Raw genomic sequence first — 18996 nt, 5'->3', positions numbered from 1 at the left:
TTCAAGAAGCTTATAACTGGGCTCTAATAATGAAGCCATTTGCATAGTAATCAAATAGATTTCATTAATAAGCAGAACTTCTCAACTGCTTTGCCCTTAGTTATTAACATGCCTAAGTGGGTTTCAGAGCACCCAGAGTTACTGAGCTGGTTGGCATCATTTAGCCCAATATGTCTACAAAACACAGTAGTATTTTCTGTGCACCACATGTTCTAGTAACCCTCAAAAAACTTTGTACTATATAGTAATGGACTTTCAGAAACCATTTGTTTCAACCCCTACAATTCAGAATATGAAATAAATAATTTAGGCCCAGATATACTAGGAAGTTTCCAAAGCCACACATCTATTTTTAGGCTATTAATAAAATCCTCTAAAATCCCAAGTTTCTTTTAATACACTACTACACTTCAGAAAGTGGTATGCATTTTGGCCAAAGAGATTTGAATGCAGTTAGTATGTTTCATATTGAATAGCAATTTTTCAATTATTATATAAGAAATATGTCAAGGATCTTATATTTTTTATTAGGCCACATGGCCTAATAAAAATAATTTAAATCAATCATAGGCCTTGCAGATAATGACAGGTGATGAAAGCCATATGAAAGATGAAAGAGGTCCTAAGATTAGTTTGACAACCCAAATGAATTTTACAACCAGCAATAAACTATGGTACTTCCATAAAATGATATAATATGTGGCTATTAAAATGAGTGATATGGATCCCCATGTAATCATACAAATATGTACATGCACACATATACACACAGAGCATACAAAACATCATTAAGTGAAAAAAAGCAAGTTGCAGAAAAAACAAGTAATATAGGTCTATAGTCACTTATCTGCAATTCTTAAATACTCAGAGCTCTGAAATATTTGTAATGTGTCTATTTAGTGAGAGAAACTAATTAGTTTTAAGTTTATGTGTCAGAAAATCTTGACCTGAACTGAAATAAGGTGGTATATAGTCATTACCCATTCTAACTTATGGCAAATATACTATGCTTTGCTGAAGATGATGCCCAAGACCACACTGGTATTTCATTAGTAAGACATATTATTGTTTTACTTTATAAAACTTGAAAATTTTGACTCCAGAAATATATTTGGGCTCATGAATAATCAGAGAAATATTTTGCAAGCATGTAAATGAATATTTTCAATGATGTAAACCTACTGGAAATGTCTATTTTCAAGAGGATATTTCTGTTATATCTTTTATAATAAGATTGTACTACTTATGTAATTGGAAAAAATAATAAAAGTTTGAAAATCAGGGAAAATAAAAGTTTCTAATCTTATATTCATTCTTAGGAAACATCCACACCTGGACGGTGATACTAACTTTTTTTTTTCTTTTTTCCTCCAGGCATGATTTTTTTTCCATAGACCTCAGTCATATCAAAAATACATGTTATTATAGTATTGAGTTTAATAATTCAATTCCTAAAATCAAATGGGACTGGTTTCTAATTCCTGTTATGCCATTTACTAGATTTAGGAAGCAGGAAAATTATACTCTTGAGCTTTTTATTTTTCGCCTGGATAAAGGGGATAATGGCCATACTTATCTCACAGAATAAGGGTGAGAATCAAATGATCTGATTAGCACAATATAAATATCCGGAGTCTACAATTTCTTAAAACCCTTGGTAGATGCTAGTTATAATCATTATTTAATTCTGTCATTTTTTTGAAGATGACCTCTCAAAATCAAAACTATTTTCATTGGCCATTGTCTTCAATACCTGAACCAGATATTCTCTCTCTTACATACTCCCAGACCTCATCCCCTTCTGGGATGTGTCTGCTAGGGAATTTGAGAGTTGGAATCAAGTCTGAATTAGTTTTGTCCCTGCAATTTTCTCAAACAGATCTCTTTTTCTGCTTTGGATTTTACTACTGATGAAAAATGTTCATGCTTCCCCATTCTAGAAATTTCCCTCTCCCCCCAACTTTCTTCCTTTTGTTTTAATCACACCTGCCTGTCAGTGACATTAGTGTTTGACCAGAATGATTAAAGGTAAAGCAATCAATTCAGATATTGACCATGATTTTATCCCCTTGAAATGCTTCCTGTTAAACCTATTGCAGTATTTTAGCATAGAAGTTTAGCAATGCATGCCCTTTAACAAATACAACAACTATAAAAATTGGGACATGGTTCATTTCATTTCAAGGTTCTTGTCCTTGTATCAATGTTTTCACAGAGGTTTAGTTGGACATCTCTCTTATAAAAGACTACTGCATTATGTACCTGTTCTGATTCTTTTTCAGTGAAAGGCATTTCTGGGTATACTACAAAGCCTGAAGCCATATTAATCCTTTCATTAATTCTCACAAAATTGTGATTTTTATAGAATAGAAATCTACAAAAGTACAAAAGAGTATAAAGACAAAAGTAAGAGTGATTAAACATTTTTAAACAGAACAATGACCAGAAATATAGTTTGAACCTCTAATTCTGCCATTGAACTAGAACCCTTCTTGTCTTTAATATCCCTAAAAGAACATACTGTGGCTATTTTATCAGCAAAAAATGAGGAGAAGCTTGGATATTGGTCAACAAATTGGTCAAGTTACGCTTATCATGTAGGAAATTTATTTTTAAATCTAAAAGACAAATTCTTATACACTTTAAGGAAATTGTCAGAAGAGCTGACAATTTTAATTGTTCCAAAGTACCACCCCTGCCCTCTCAAATCATTATCAACTTTGCCACTTGCCTGCAGCATCATTTGGCCATTAGAATTTCATCTAACTTGTACTTTGACAAAACCAAAATGTAAAATTTCATCTCCATCCCACTATGTGCTCTCAATCTCTCTCTAAATCTATCTCCAAATCCAAATCTTCAATGATGAGTGATAATATGCTGTAGTAGAAATAATCTGGGAATAAAACTTTGGTTTTTGTTTAATATTGGAACCAACTGCTTTCTTTCCTTATTTTTGTTTGTTTTAAAGTTTTTTTTTCCCTTGTAAATTCTGGTTAGCTATACCTATATTGTTTCATAATTTTATAAATTGTCAAATGTAACTGTGTATTTGAAAATACTTTAAATATTAATTTGCTATGTAAGTGTATAAAACAGACTTACTTTGAATCATTGATTCTTTCAGCATTATCAACACTTGTAAAAATTTTGTGAAAGGTATGGATAATATTTGAGAAAAAATTTATAATGCAAATATACTTTGTATAATTTCAAGTACTCAATTAGGAATTTGGATGTTTTACAATAAATTTTCAGTGCAAAAGATGACCAAATATACTAAATTGAAAAATGTATCGGACAAAGAAAAATATCTGTAAGTAAGGCATTCTCTTGACTACAGCTCAGTTCCTGAAAGTCAGGGGAGAAAAGTTTTCCTCTCAGTCCATTTCTGGATTCTCTGTGACATCTTCTGCCCATTTTTAAACCATGGTTTTTCATCTCATCTGTAACTGGAATTATTTTTAAGACCTGCTTCTTAGGATTGTACATAAATTCACAGGACACTTGTCTGGCCCACTCATCTTTCTAACAGTCTAGTTGTCCATTCTCCACAGTGACCTCCACTACTTCCCCTTGATACATGACACATTCGATCATCAACGTGTATTTAATAGCCATGTTCTTCTCTCTCTTCATAGATGCTGCAGGTAAGCTGATGAAAATAATAAAGATCCTTGCCATTTTACAATATATATTATAATGGAGCTGGAACACTGAAAATAATAATAAAATATATGTCCATTTTAATTAAGTACGTCAGGAGAGGCCTGAGTTGGGGGCAGGGTGTCTGGTTAGAACAACCTAAAGTGCTATGGCCCTGAAGAAAGAAAAGCGTGCCATATTTGTGAAACAGAAAGGAAGACTGTGGGGGTTGGTCCATGGTGAAAATGGAGATAAAAGGTGTTAGGTAGGTAGATAGTGAAAGTCCATTGTTAAGAAACTTGGAATTTATCTAAGTGTGATGTGAAGTGAATTGTAAACTATATTTTAAACAATAATGAAGTTATAGGAAATCTTAAGTTAATTTTGTCCTTGGTATTCCAGTGCTTAGCAAGATTATGTAGCAGATTTTGGTAGTTTGTGTGCAATTAAGAATTCCAGAAAAAAAAATTTGTATTTAAGATTTATTCCAAGCAAAGCCAACCGCTTAAGTTCCCACAATAGCAGCCTCTACCTATAGAATGTGGTCAGCATCTATGTCATCTACTAAATGTCTATCATATGTTTGTGTGGTTCCAGGAAAAGTGTAGGGGGATTGTAGGTGAATCGGTTCTGTTTCAATAGAAGTAACATCAAAAGATTAAATTATCATTATAAAGCTAGTATTGAACAAATGTAAGTGTGAATTATTAATTAATATATTGGCGGAACAGGCGGGGCAAGATGGCAGATTGGTGAGGTGTATGTTTTAGTTGCTCCTCCAGGAAAGTAGGTATAAAGCCAGGAACTGCATGGACTGGACACCGCAGAGCAATCTGACTTTGAGCATACTTCATACAACACCCATGAACATGTCAAACTGCTGAGATCAGTGAAATCTGTAAGTTTTTGTGGCCAGGGGACCCATGCCCCTCCCTGCCAGGCTCAGTCCCATGGGAGGAGGGGCCGTCAGTGCTGGGAACGAGAAGGGAGAAATGCAGTGGCAGCTCTTATCGGAAACTCATTCTACTGATCCAAACTCCAATCATAGATAGACTGAGACCAGACACCAGAGAATCTGAGAGCAGCCAGCCCAGCAGAGAGGAGATAGGAATAGCAAGAAACAGCAAGAAAAGCCCAAAAAGAAAAGCGGAGGCTTTTTGGAGTTCTGGTGAACATAGAAAGGGGAAGGGCAGAGCTCAGGCCCTAAGGCTCATATGCAAATCCTGAAGGAAAACTGAGCTCTCTGCTCCCTGGACTTTTCCTTAAAGTCCCTAATTGCCTTGTCTCTTAGCATTTCAATAACCCATTAGATCTGCAAGGAAGGCCCTTTTTTTTTTTTTTCTTTTTCTAAAACAATTACTCTAAGAAGCCCAATACAGAAAACCTCAAAGACTTGCAATTTGGGCAGGTCAAGACAAGAGCAGAACTAAGAGAGCTCTGAGACAAAAGGCAGTAATCCAGTGGCTGAGAAAATTCACTAAACACCACAACTTACCAAGAAAAGGGGCTTCTCCGCTCAGCAGACTAGGAGCCTCCCTACACAGCCCTGCAGCCCAGAACTGCCATGGGGGGACAGCACTCACCTGTGACATAACACAGTCATCCCTCAACAGAGGACCAGGGGGTGCACAGCCTGGAAGAGGGACCCACTCGCAGATCTCAGTGGCCATACCAAGGACTTGTGGGTCAGCGGCAGAGACAAACTGACAGGACTGAACTGAAGGATTGGACTATTGCAGCAGCTTTAAAACTCCAGGAACACCAGGGAGATTTCATTGTTAGAGCCACCCCCCTCCCTGACCGCCCAGACACACGCCCCATATACAGGGCGGGCAATACCAACTACACACACAAGCTTGGTACACCAATTGGACCCCACAAGACTCACCCCCCCCCATTCACCACAAAGGCAAAGCAGGGGAGAACTGGCTTGAGGGGAACAGGTGGCTCATGGACGCCACCTGCTGGTTAGTTAGAGAAAGTGTACTCCACGAAGCTGTAGATCAGACAAATTAGAGATAAGGATTTCAGTTGGTCCACAAATCCTAAAAGAACCCTATCAAGTTAAGCAAATGCCAAGAGGCCAAAAACAACAGAAAATTTTAAAGCATATGAAAAAACCAGACGATATGGATAACCGAAGCCCAAGCACCCAAATCAAAAGGTCAGAGGAGATACAGTACCTAGAGCAACTAATCAAAGAACTAAAGATGAATGATGAGATCATGGCATGGGATATAAAGGACATGAAGAAGAGCATGGCACAGGATATAAAGGACATCAAGGAGACCCTAGAATAGCATAAATAAGACATTGCAAAACTAAATAAAAAAATAGATGATCTTATGGAAATTGAAGAAACTGTTGACCAAATTAAAACAATTCTGGATACTCATAGTACAAGACTAGAAGAAGTTGAACAACAAATCAGTGACCTGGAAGATGACAGAATGGAAAATGAAAGCACAAAAGAAAGAACGGGGAAAAAAATCAAAAAAATCAAAATGGACCTCAGGGATATGATAGATAATATAAAACATCCAAATATAAGACTCATTGGTATTCCAGAAGGGGAAGAAAAGGGTAAACGTCTAGGAAGAGTATTCAAAGAAATTGTCGGGGAAAACTTCCCAAATCTTCTAAACACCATAAATACCAAATCATAAATGCCCAGCATACTCCAAATAGAATAAATCCAAATAAACCCACTCCGAGACATATTCTGATCACACTGTCAAATACAGAAGAGAAGGAGCAAGGTCTGAAAGCAGCAAGAGAAAAGCAATTCAACACATACAAAGGAAACAGCATAAGACTAAGTAGTGACTATTCAGCAGCCACCATGGAGGTGAGAAGGCAGTGGCATGACATATTTAAAATTCTGAGTGAGAAAAGTTTCCAACCAAGAATACTTTATCCAGCAAAGGTCTCCTTCAAATTTGAGGGAAAGCTTAAATTTTTCACAGACAAACAAATGCTGAGAGAATTTGCTAACAAGAGACCTGCCCTACTGTAGATACTAAAGGGATCCCTACCAACAGAGAAACAAAGAATGGAGAGAGAGACATGGAGAAAGGTTCAGTACTAAAGAAATTCAGTATGGGTACATTAAAGGATATTAATAGAGAGAGGGAAAAATATATATGCAAACATAAACCAAAGGATAAGATGGCTGATTCAAGAAATGCCTTCATGGTTATAATGTTGAATGTAAATGGATTAAACTCCCCAATTAAAAAATATAGATTCACCGAATGGATCAAAAAAAATGAACCATCAATATGTTACATACAAGAGACTCATCTTAGACATAGGGACACAAAGAAATTGAAAGTGAAAGGATGGAAAAAAATATTTCATGCCAGCTACAGCCAAAAGAAAGCAGGTGTAGTAATATTAATCTCAGATAAAATAGTCTTTAAATGCAGGGATGTTTTGAGAGACAAAGAAGGCCACTACAATAATAAAAGAGGCAATTCAACAAGAAGAAATAACAATCATAAATGTTTATGCACCCAATCAAGGTACCACAAATACATGAGAGAAACACTGGCAAAACTAAAGGAAGCAATTGATGTTTCCACAATAATTGTGGGAGACTTCAACACATCACTCTCTCCTATAGATAGATCAACCGGACAGAAGACCAATAAGGAAATTGAAAACCTAAACAATCTGATAAATAAATTGGATTTAACAAACATATATAGAAGATTACATCCCAAATCACCAGGATACACATTCTTCTCTAGTGCTCATGGAACTTTCTCCAGAATAGATCATATGCTGGGACATAAAACAAGGCTCAATAAATTTAAAAAGATTGAAATTATTCAAAGCACATTCTCTGACCACAATGGAATACAATTAGAAGTCAATAACCATCAGAAACTTAGAAAATTCACAGATACCTGGAGGTTAAACAACACACTCCAAAACAACCAGTGGGTTAAAGAAGAAATAGCAAGAGAAATTACTAAATATATAGAGATGAATGAAAATGAGAACACAGCATACCAAAACCTATGAGATGCAACAAAAGCAGTACTGAGGGGGAAATTTATAGCACTAAACGCATATATTAAAAAGGAAGAAAGAGCCAAAATCAAAGAACTAATGGATCAACTGAAGAAGCTAGAAAATGAACAGCAAACCAATCCTAAACCAAGTAGAAGAAAAGAAATAACAAGGATTAAAGCAGAAATAAATGACATAGAGAACAACAACAACAACAAAACAATAGAGAGGATAAATAACACCAAAAGTTTGTTCCTTGAGAAGATCAACAAGATTGACAAGCCCCTGGCTAGACTGAAAAAATCAAAAAGAGAGAAGACCCATATAAACAAAATTATGTATGAGAAAGGTGACATTACTGCAGATCCTGAAGAAATTAAAAAAAACTATAAGAGGATACTATGAACAATTGTATGTCAACAAACTGGATAATGTAAAGGAAATGGACAATTTCCTGGAAACATATGAACAACCTAGACTGACCAGAGAAGAAACAGAAGACTTCAACCAACCAATCACAAGCAAAGAGATCCAATCAGTCATCAAAAGGCTTCCCACAAATAAATGCCAGGGCCAGAGAGCTTCACAGGGGAATTCTACCAAACTTTCCAGAAAGAACTGACACCAATCTTACTTAAACTCTTTCAAAACATCAAAGAAAATGGAACGCTACCTAACTTATTTTATGAAGCTAACATCAATCTAATACCAAAACCAGGCAAAGATGCTACAAAAAAGGAAAACTACCGGCCAATCTCCCTAATGAATATAGATGCAAAAATCCTCAACAACATACTTGCAAATCGAATCCAAAGACACATTAAAAAAAATCATACACCATGACCAAGTGGGGTTCATTGCAGGCATGCAAGGATGGTTCAACATAAGAAAATCAATCAATGTATTACAACACATTAACAAATCAAAGGGGAAAAATCAATTGATCATCTCAATAGATGCTGAAAAAGCATTTGACAAAATCCAACATCCCTTTTTGATAAAAACACTTCAAAAGGTAGGAATTGAAGGACACTTCCTCAATATGATAAAGAGCGTATATGAAAAACTCACAGCCAGCATAGTACTCAATGGTGAGAGGCTGAAAGCCTTCCCTCTAAGATCAGGAACGAGACAAGGATGCCAGCTGTCACCACTGTTATTCAACATTGTGCTGGAAGTGCTAGCCAGGGCAATCCAGCAAGACAAAGAAATAAAAGGCACCCAAATTGGAAAGGAAGAAATAAAACTGTCATCGTTTGCAGATGATATGATCTTATATCTGGAAAACCCCGAGAAATTGACAATACAGCTACTAGAGCTAATAAACAAATTTAGCAAAGTAGCAGGATACAAAATTAATGCACATAATTCAGTAATGTTTCTATATGCCAGAAATGAACAAACTGAAGAGACACTCAAGAAAAAGATACCATTTTCAATAAAAAAATCAAGTACCTAGGAATAAACTTAACCAAAGGTATAAAAGAGCTATACAAAGAAAACTACATAACTCTACTAAAAGAAATAGAAGGGGACCTTAAAAGATGGAAAAATATTCCATGTTCATGGATAGGAAGGCTAAATGTCATTAAGATGTCAATTTTACCCAAACTCATCTACAGATTCAATGCAATCCCAATCAAAATTCCAACAACTTACTTTGCAGACTTGGAAAAACTAGTTATCAAATATATTTGGAAAGGGAAGATGCCTTGAATTGCTAAAGACACTCTAAAAAAGAAAAATGAAGTGGGTGGACTTACACTCCCTCATTCTAAAGCTTATTAGAAAGCCACAGTTGTCAAAACAGCATGGTACTGGCACAAAGATAGACATATTGATCAATGGAATTGAATTGAGAATTTGGAGATAGTCCCCCAGATCTATGGCTGACTGATCTTTCATAAGGTCCCCAAAGTCACTGAACTGGGTCATAATGATCTTTTCAACAAATGGGACTGGGAGAGTTGGATATCCATATCCAAAAGAATGAAAGAGGACCCCTACCTCACACCCTACACAAAAATTAATTCAAAATGGATCAAAGATCTCAATATAAAAGAAAGTACTGTAAAACTCCTAGAAGATAATGTAGGAAAACATCTTCAAGACCTTGTATTAAGTGGTCACTTCCTAGACTTTACACCCAAAGCACAAGCAGCAAAAGAAAAAATTAATAAATGGGAACTCCTCAAGCTTATAAGTTTCTGTACCTCAAAGGAATTTCTCAAAAAGGTAAAGAGGCAGCCAACCCAATGGGAAAAATTTTTTGGAAACCATGTATCTGACAAAAGACTGTTATCTTGCATATGTAAAGAAATCCAACAACTCAATGACGATAGCTCAGACAGCCCAATTATAAAATGGGCAAAAGATATGAAAAGACAGTTCTCTGAAGAGGAAATACAAATGGCCAAGAAACACATGAAAAAATGTTCAGCTTCACTAGCTATTAGAGAGATGCAAATTAAGACCACAATGAGATACCATCTCACACCAATTAGAATGGCTGCCATTAAACAAACAGGAAACTACAAATGCTGGAGGGGATGCGGAGAAATTGGAACTCTTATTCATTGTTGGTGGGACTGTATAATGGTTCAGCCACTCTGCAAATGAGTCTGGCAGTTCCTTAGAAAACTGGATATAGAGTTACCATTCAATCCAGTGATTGCACTTCTCGGTATATACCTGGAAGATCGGAAAGCAGTGACAGAAACAGATATCTGCATGCCAGTGTTCATAGCAGCATTATTCACAATTGCCAAGAGATGGAAACAACCCAAATGTCCTTCAACAGATGAGTGGATAAATAAAATGTGGTATATACACACGGTGGAATACTACACGGCAGTAAGAAGGAATGATGTCGTGAAACATATGACAACATGGATGAACCTTGAAGACATAATGGTGAGCGAAATAAGCCAGGCACAAAAAGACAAGTAGTATATGCTACCACTAATGTGAACTTTGAAAAATGTAAAACAAGTGGTTTATAATGTAGAATGTAGGGGAACTAGCGATAGAGAGTAATTAAGGAAGGGGAACAATAATCCAATAAGAACAGATAAGCTATTGTGGGTAAATTTAATGTTCTGGGAATGCCAAGGAATGACTATGGTCTGTTAATTTCTGATGGGTATAGTAGGGACAACTTCACAGAAATGTTGCTATATTAGGTAACTTTCTTGGGGTAGAGTAGGAACATGCTGGAAGTAAAGTAGTTATCTTAGGTTGGTTGTCTTTTTATTACTCCCTTGTTATGGTCTCCTTGAAATGTTCTTTTATTGTATGTTTTTTTAAATTTTTGTTTATTTTTTTTATTTTTCATACAGTTGATTTAAAAAAAAAAAAACAAGGTAAAAAATATGCAGAGCCCCCTTGAGGAGCTTGTGGAGAATGCAGGGGTATTGGCCTGCCCCACCTCGATGGTTGCTAATGTGCTCATAGACACAGGGGAATGACAGTTTGATGGGTTGAGCCCTCTACCACAGGTTTTACCCTTGGGAAGATGGTTGCTGCAAAGGAGAGGCTAGGCCTCCCTATGGTTGTGCCTAAGAGCCTCCTCCCGAATGCCTCTTTGTTGCTCAGATGTGGCCCTCTCTCTCTAGCTAAGCCAACTTGAAAGGTGAAATCACTGCCCTCCCCTCTACGTGGGATCAGACACCCAGGGGAGTGAATCTCCCTGGCAACGTGGAATATGACTCCCGGGGAGGAATGTAGACCTGGCATTGTGCGATGGAGAACATCTGCTTGACCAAAAGAGGGATGTGAAAGGAAATGAAATAAGCTTCAGTGGCAGAGAGATTCCAAAAGGAGCCAAGAGGTCACTCTGGTGGGCACTCTTATGCACACTTTAGACAACCCTTTTTAGTTTCTAAAGAATTGGAGTAGCTGGTGGTGGATACCTGAAACTATCAAACTACAACCCAGAACCCATGAATCTTGAAGACAATTGTATAAAAATGTAGCTTATGAGGGGTGACAATGGGATTGAGAAAGCCATAAGGACCACAGTTCCCTTGGTCTAGTTTATGGATGGATGAGTAGAAAAATAGGGGAAGGAAACAAACAGACAAAGGTACCCAGTGTTCTTTTTTACTTTAATTGCTCTTTTTCACTTTAATTATTATTCTTGTTATTTTTGTGTGTGTGCTAATGAAGGTGTCAGGGATTGATTTTGGTGATGAATGTACAACTATGTAATGGTACTGTGAACAACTGAATGTACGATTTGTTTTGTATGACTGTGTGGTATGTGAATATATCTCAATAAAATGGATATTAAAAAAAATTAATATATTGGCATCACTAACCACTCATGGAGCATTTCCCAGGAAGATTTTGGGCATTTATGTCTAGAGAAAGAAAGGAATACCATAGAGAAATGCTCTATGATATGAGCAGTGCCTTCAAGGGGATATTTAGAAAAGGGCCCATAAAGTAGTTCCCAACTTAAGAATATGAATGTTGAAGTCATAATAAATGGTTCTGAACCATGGTAGACCAAATGCAACAGAGACACTGGGAAATTAAAAAAAAAGGCAGATGACAGATTATATAGGTAGAGAGATAGAGATATAGGTGACAGAGAGACCAGCATTTTTCCGAGGCTCTGCCTCTAAATGATTATGATTCAGAGAAACTGTATTTAAAAAAAAGCTTCAGGGTGATTCTGATATGCAGCCAGATTTGGGAATCAATGTTCAGTGTCATAGACCAACAGTTCCAACATTTATTCCAAGGAACCTATTGATGCTCTTTGAAGAAAGGGTCCTGTGAACAAACATGTTTTAGGAAATTTCCAAATAAATTCCACTTTTAGAGATATAAGTGCTTCTTGGTATATTTTGAGAAGTTCTGTAATAATAAAATTCATTCAACTTTGTTTAATATGCAATTTTGTCAAATGTTTTTGATCACAGAAATTGTTTCCCCTTATGCTGATGCAGTTAAATCCAGAAATAACTGCCATTCAGAGACCAGATTCAAATAAGCCTAAAACTACATCCTCAGAAAGTGTATGTCCCTGTTGTTCTTGTTATAGGAGTGAAGGCTTTGGTTTGTACGATTACTGCATATATACTGTATATGCTACTTATAAAACAAAAAATATCCCCTACAAATTTTATTCATATTATTCCATTATGTAAATGAGGTCTTATAAATTGGACTGACCAAATTTCCTTAGTCTATTCCTCTCCCAGTGTTTCCAAGCATGGTCAGTACCACTTACTGCTTTCTATTGCACACAGTGAAATGGCCGGGCCTGAAGTTTGGGAGAGGGTTAGGCCTTCATGCCAGTTGACCTGTGTTCTCATTGCATTCTATATCATGCCTTGTGTATTGCATATTGCATGCCAGTCATTTTATTAATAACTATAACTTCATTTCATTCTGTGTATACTTGAAATGTGGAATGTCTTTGACCCATTCACATACCTATAAAGATAAATTCATTTTTGGTAGAGGAAAAGAATTCTTTAAAAAATGCAGGTAAAATTGCATCCCAGAATATACAAATGGTGCCCTTCCTTCTTCCTTCATATAATTTCTGATAGAAATAAGTATAAGAATTCACCACTAAGTATAATATCACCAAGATGGCCCTCTCAGTCCTCAGGGTTATTTGAAAAAAAAAATTAGGATGGTTTTAAATCCTTTGAAGAAATGGTTACAATAGGGAGAATATGCCTTATAGAATCAAGAATGGGCATACATGAGGATTTACCTAAAGTAAGTGATTAATCAATAAAATAATTATTCATCTTTGAATCTCCAATGCGTAAAAAAAAAAAAACTTCTTTGAATCTTCTCCCATAAAATGGTATGAAAAACAAAATATACATGTATGGAATCCTGTGAATTAAAATTACAATTAATCTTAATAATAACTTAAAATTAAAAAGGAGATGTGTAATCATCTGGGAAACAGCAGATAAGCTTTCAAATTGATTAGGTTTTGTTTTGACTTTGTCATTATAAGGAGCTAGTGCATGGATGTTGGAAGAAAGGTTAAGTTGACATCCTTTAAGAAATGTGGGTCTTGCAAGAGACTTTATAAAACTCTCCCAATTTGTTTTCTATAGGGAAGCATTTCCTGCACCATAGATACTGGCAAAATATGGGAGAATGTTTTCTTCACTTAAAGACAATTGGTATTTCTGTAATGCTCCAGCCTCAGGGGGCTGTTTGGTATGCTCTTTAGCTCACTTGGAAAATCCCCCATTTGAATTCTTTGTGGACTTCCTGATGGTGCATATACTGGCGCATACAGTGATATGCATGCTAGGCATTTTGAAATCTCATACAGATTTTAAAAAAAGAAATACCTGTCTTCAAGTTGCTCAAGATATCGCTGTTATTAAAAAAAAAAATCTATATTTAAGAACAATGACACTTAAAACAAGAAAAAAGCCTAGATATCAAGAACCAATGCAAGAAGCAATAAAAGTAATAAATTTCAAATAAATAGGGATGTTGAAGCAGAATTTGTATGACTCTTTATTAGAGTCACTTAGACATTGAATGTGGATATAGAAGAGGCAAAAATAACAGCAAACATTTATATGTGTCAATAGCTGTTCAAAATGCTTTATGTATCTCATATAATCTTCATAACATTCTTATGAGGAAGATGGTATCAGGAAAATATATTGACTGTTATGAGCCAGACATTGCAACAATCATATGTTATAGTTATATTATATGTTGTAGTATGCATAATCCTCATCATAATACTCATGTCAAGGGGATTATTATTCTCATTTTAAAAATAAAGAAGCCAAGGCATAGAGAAATTTAGTAACTTGATCATTGACATATGTCAATAAGATAGGAGCCAGTATTGTCCCTAGGTAATATAGCCTCTGAGCCTATGCTCTCCATCACCCACTACACTAACAGTCTGAAATGTCTTTTTCATCTGTCTTTATGTTCATTTTTTTTTTATTCATTTAAGCATATTTACTAAGCAGTCTACCATGTGGCATGTAATTGCTGGGGATATAATATCTATCTCTTGGAAAAATACAAAGCACATTTTAAATTACTGACATAAAACAATTCTACCCTTAAAGAAACATTTTAACTTTGTTTTACCCAATGTTTTCAGTTTTTATTATTCCAAGTACACCACTTTGTTTCTGAAACCTATTAACAGCACATGAAAATTGGGTTTAGAGAAGGAAGTGTATGTTTGATGGAAAAGATAGCACTGTACCACCCTTAGGACAGGGTAAGAGGTACTCTTGACCTGGGCCCTGCCTGCTCTTTTGAGTGCCTTTCTCAAAATTGTTAAGTACACTCTGATGTCTGACACTAGCAAGGGCTAGCAGTGCTGTCCGGATAGAAACAGGACCTGCATGCACACTGGGCCATTTCTCCCCTTCATAGTGCTTTGGACCCTTTACGTCCCTCACCATAAGGTGGGTAGACCAGATGCACTGAGAAGCTCAATATTGTGCCTGTGGAATTGTTATAGGGTTCTGTGGATGGGCTAGGGTGAAGAAGGGCAGCCTGGTGAACAGATCACTTCAGCTGGCTAGTACCATACTGGTTTCATGGCATTAAGTGAGATTGGGTCTCCATAATGGTGTTGACTTTACTGATTTGGGGTGCTGCCCAGTCACATCAAACACAGGGTGATATGGGCTATAAGAGTCTACTGCTGACCTTTGGTCTTGAGATGCATTTATGGGCCAGGGCATTGCCTCTTACTTATTTGTTTTCTCACCAGAGTATCCCCTCTGGTTTACAGAAAGCAAGATCAGCAGGATTGGCAGCAGGTATATTGCACCCTGTGTGTCCCTTGCTGCTGTTATGAGGGTGGTCATTCTAACCCCTTGGCTGTCTCCATACTACATGTCAGGAAGTCCTCTAGAGTGGTCTCATCCATCTGTTCTGAGGGCTTTTGAGACCACCCATTGCAGCTATTTGCTCTTCAGACCTGTGTATTTTCTCATCCCTGACAATGTAGTGATGTTGTGCTTTCCTAGGTCAGTTTTAAGTCCTTCTAAAAAGGGACAAACATAATTCATGCAAATGAGATTGTTCTCACTTGGATCACGTGACCCCTCCCAGGCTTCCCTTAGTGGTCTTTCTTGAAAGATGTGTCAACATTAAAAGTGATCATATTGTAGGAATGCATTGATGGCAGCCTGGAGAATTCATAAGAGGGCAATGTGGGAGGATATGTTGTTCAACATTTATGCTTTAAAATTCCAAACAGTCAATTTTACATGTCTAGAAAATGAATTTTCATTCACATTCTCTTAAATACTCTGGGTAAGACTTCCATTTGTGTTTGTCATCAGGAAAGCACAGAAACAAACTTTGAGAGAGCTGTCAGGGGTTAGTATTCATGGATGAATGCTGACATGTCATGAGTAACAATATGAGCACAGTAAATAAATAGTATTAGGCAACTGTAGAGGCGGGAAGGTCTGTATCATTTCAATACCAACAGGTGCAAAGAGCCATGGTACTGTGAGGAATAACAGCTTTTCTACCTTTTAATCACAGTGATAGATTTGAAATTAGACAGAAATAATGCACATGATAAAAAAGAGCACAAAGAGGTGCCTCCTGGATCTGAACAGAAAGGGATGGTGCTTATAATCTGTTAATAATCTCCTCATGCATAATAAGGCAATAAGCAAATAAGCTAGCAGCTCTTCTCTACTGTTTTCTAAAAGTTGATGGATTACTGACTATACCTCACATGGGCCCCTGAAGTTTGGGATACCTTTTTAAATCAAATTGTTTCTAGAGAGACAGGCCCTCAGGGGGGAAAAAAAAATGTCCAGGGCCCTGCATAACATAGAGCTGACTCTGACAAAACATCTATTTCTTTGAACCATTTAAGGCAGAACTTCCACCTCTATGATCTTCACTTTGCTTATCTGCCAAAAAAACTCAAAACATATATTGTATTTAGTGATCTTTGTCCATTTAGATGTGATTTCTAACTTCAAAGGACAGATTGCACCTTGTGTTTTCACATATATCTTTATTGAACAATTATCTTTGCATTTCACTAACTGGAGGGAACTTTATATACTGTACTCAAGCAATATGTGCCACATGCCTGCTCTTTGATAAGGACTGTGCTATGTGTGTACATAGTTGTTACCATATTTTTATTAAAGTCAAGAGCCAAATATCCAGAAACTCAAATAGTGAGCTTATGCTAAACAGAGAGTTTCACATTGTTGACATTATTCAAATTACAATCAGGAACTGCCAGTCGTTGACACCTGTAACCTAAACTCTCACCCTGCTCTCCTCAAGGATGTCTGCGATGGAGAGCACTGACACTCATCCTACATCATAGTCCTTGTGAAATCGCACTGAACATACTCTTTGCATGCCGTCCTCCACTTATTCTGCACAATTTCTGTCTTTATAGGTTGAGTGCCTAATAGGTTCCCTGGCACATTGCAAGTACTCAAATAAAAAGTTCTTTTTTAAAAATAAGAATAATTATTCCAATGTTTAAACTGTGCTGCAGAAAATCATTTGTGTTAACCACATTAACAAATAGGATCCTTGAGTTAAAGGGAAGCAGACCTGACAGAGAAGAGGAAGAAAGTTATGGCAGAATCAGATTTCTAGTCACAGCCAAGGGGGTGGTAACAGACAGAAATATGAGTACAAATCTACCAGGGAGAAAACCACTTGGCCAACTGATATATAGAGTCCAGAGAATATTGCCTTAAACTGGAGGCACTAGAGTACAATTTGTTCCTAGAGCAGTATGTCTCCAATGAGTCCACAAGATTGGATGTCTCCTGGGTGTCCAACCTACTACCAGGGACTTGATTTGATGCTGAGACTATCTGGTGTATTAAAGACATCGAAATCATTCCTGCTTAACCTTTCTTTGTGCTACTTACATGATACTGGGAAGTGAAGCATATTAAGAAAACTACCAACATAATATCTAACGTTTTTAAGCTCAATTATTAACAATCAGTCATTGCTTTAAGCACTTCACATGTGTGATCATACTTAATCTTCATGACAACCTTATGAAGTAAGTGCTAGTGTATCCCCATTTATGAATAAAGAAATTGAGGCACAGAGCTATAAGTCAACCAGCTGATCAATTGTGGATTGGGTAACTTGCCCACTGTTGTCCCTGAACTTGGGATCAAATGCCTTGGGATTTAGTGTCAGCTCTGCCCTGCTTATCTTTGTGAGTGTCACCAAGTTGTTTAAACTTTCTAAAGTACAGATTCCTCATTGGCAAAGTGAAAAGCTTTATTATCCACGTTCCAACTCTCCTAAGAGAATCAAATGAGTTCTGACATGAAATAGCTGTGTGAAGTTTAAAGCACTCTACAGATACATAGTGTTGCCATTTATACTATATCAAACTCCTTTGAGCCACACACAAATTTCTAAGGGAGTGCTGGTCTCATTATATAAATATCCTCTCATTCATTTTATGTGGAAAATACACTAAGTGCATATATTGGAACTTCCTTTCCAAGCATTATGCAGCATGTGATTTTTCAGAATAAGAATAAACACTTACCTGCCCCTCCATCCTTTTTTGTTTGTTTACTGTGCTAACATACTTCTTTTGGCTAGATTAACGTCTTGCATAATACATAACAGATAGTCCTAAATTACACATATTCAGCCACAAAATATTTTTAAACCTACCAGAATTAACAGAACCCTAAATAATATTGAGAACAAAGTGATACTAGAAACCATTTAAATATTAGTATAAGATTTTTAGAAAAGAAACTGTTACCTCTGCCCCCTTTCCCCTTCTGGAGAAGTTTCAGGGCAATTTATGTGGAACAAGAAGCCAAGTGCTTACAGTGGAAATCTATATTTCTTTTGGACCTTATTCTGTGCTGAGTAAAATATTTCATTCTTGTCAATATTTATCAAATGGGCAAGTGGCACAGTTCTAGCCAATGAAATATAGGCAGAAGTCTGCTGGAGAAACTTAATAAAAACATTTTTCTGATATATGTGCATATATAGCATGCATGACCCAGGCATACCATGAATGCCTGTTGTGTTGCTTGGTGCTGTGGTAGCCATCTTACAGCCATGAGGTAAATTCAAAGAAAATCACAATTATTCAGTCTCTTGCACAATGAACTGTTAAAAAAAAAAAAAAAGGCAGCTACTTCTCTCTACATTCCTCTATGTAAAAATTAAACTCCCATTTGATTACATTTGATTAAATTTACTGTAATCAGGTAACACATTAATTGAAATAGAACATGTTCCTAAGTGATATATGCAAGAATTCCTGAAAATTTTGACTTTCTGGAATTACTGTGGGAAAAGACTGATTTATTTGTT

Source organism: Choloepus didactylus, chromosome 6 (genome assembly GCF_015220235.1).
Source record: "Choloepus didactylus isolate mChoDid1 chromosome 6, mChoDid1.pri, whole genome shotgun sequence".
Lineage (NCBI taxonomy): Eukaryota > Metazoa > Chordata > Mammalia > Pilosa > Megalonychidae > Choloepus > Choloepus didactylus.
This window is presented reverse-complemented; position numbering follows the sequence as displayed.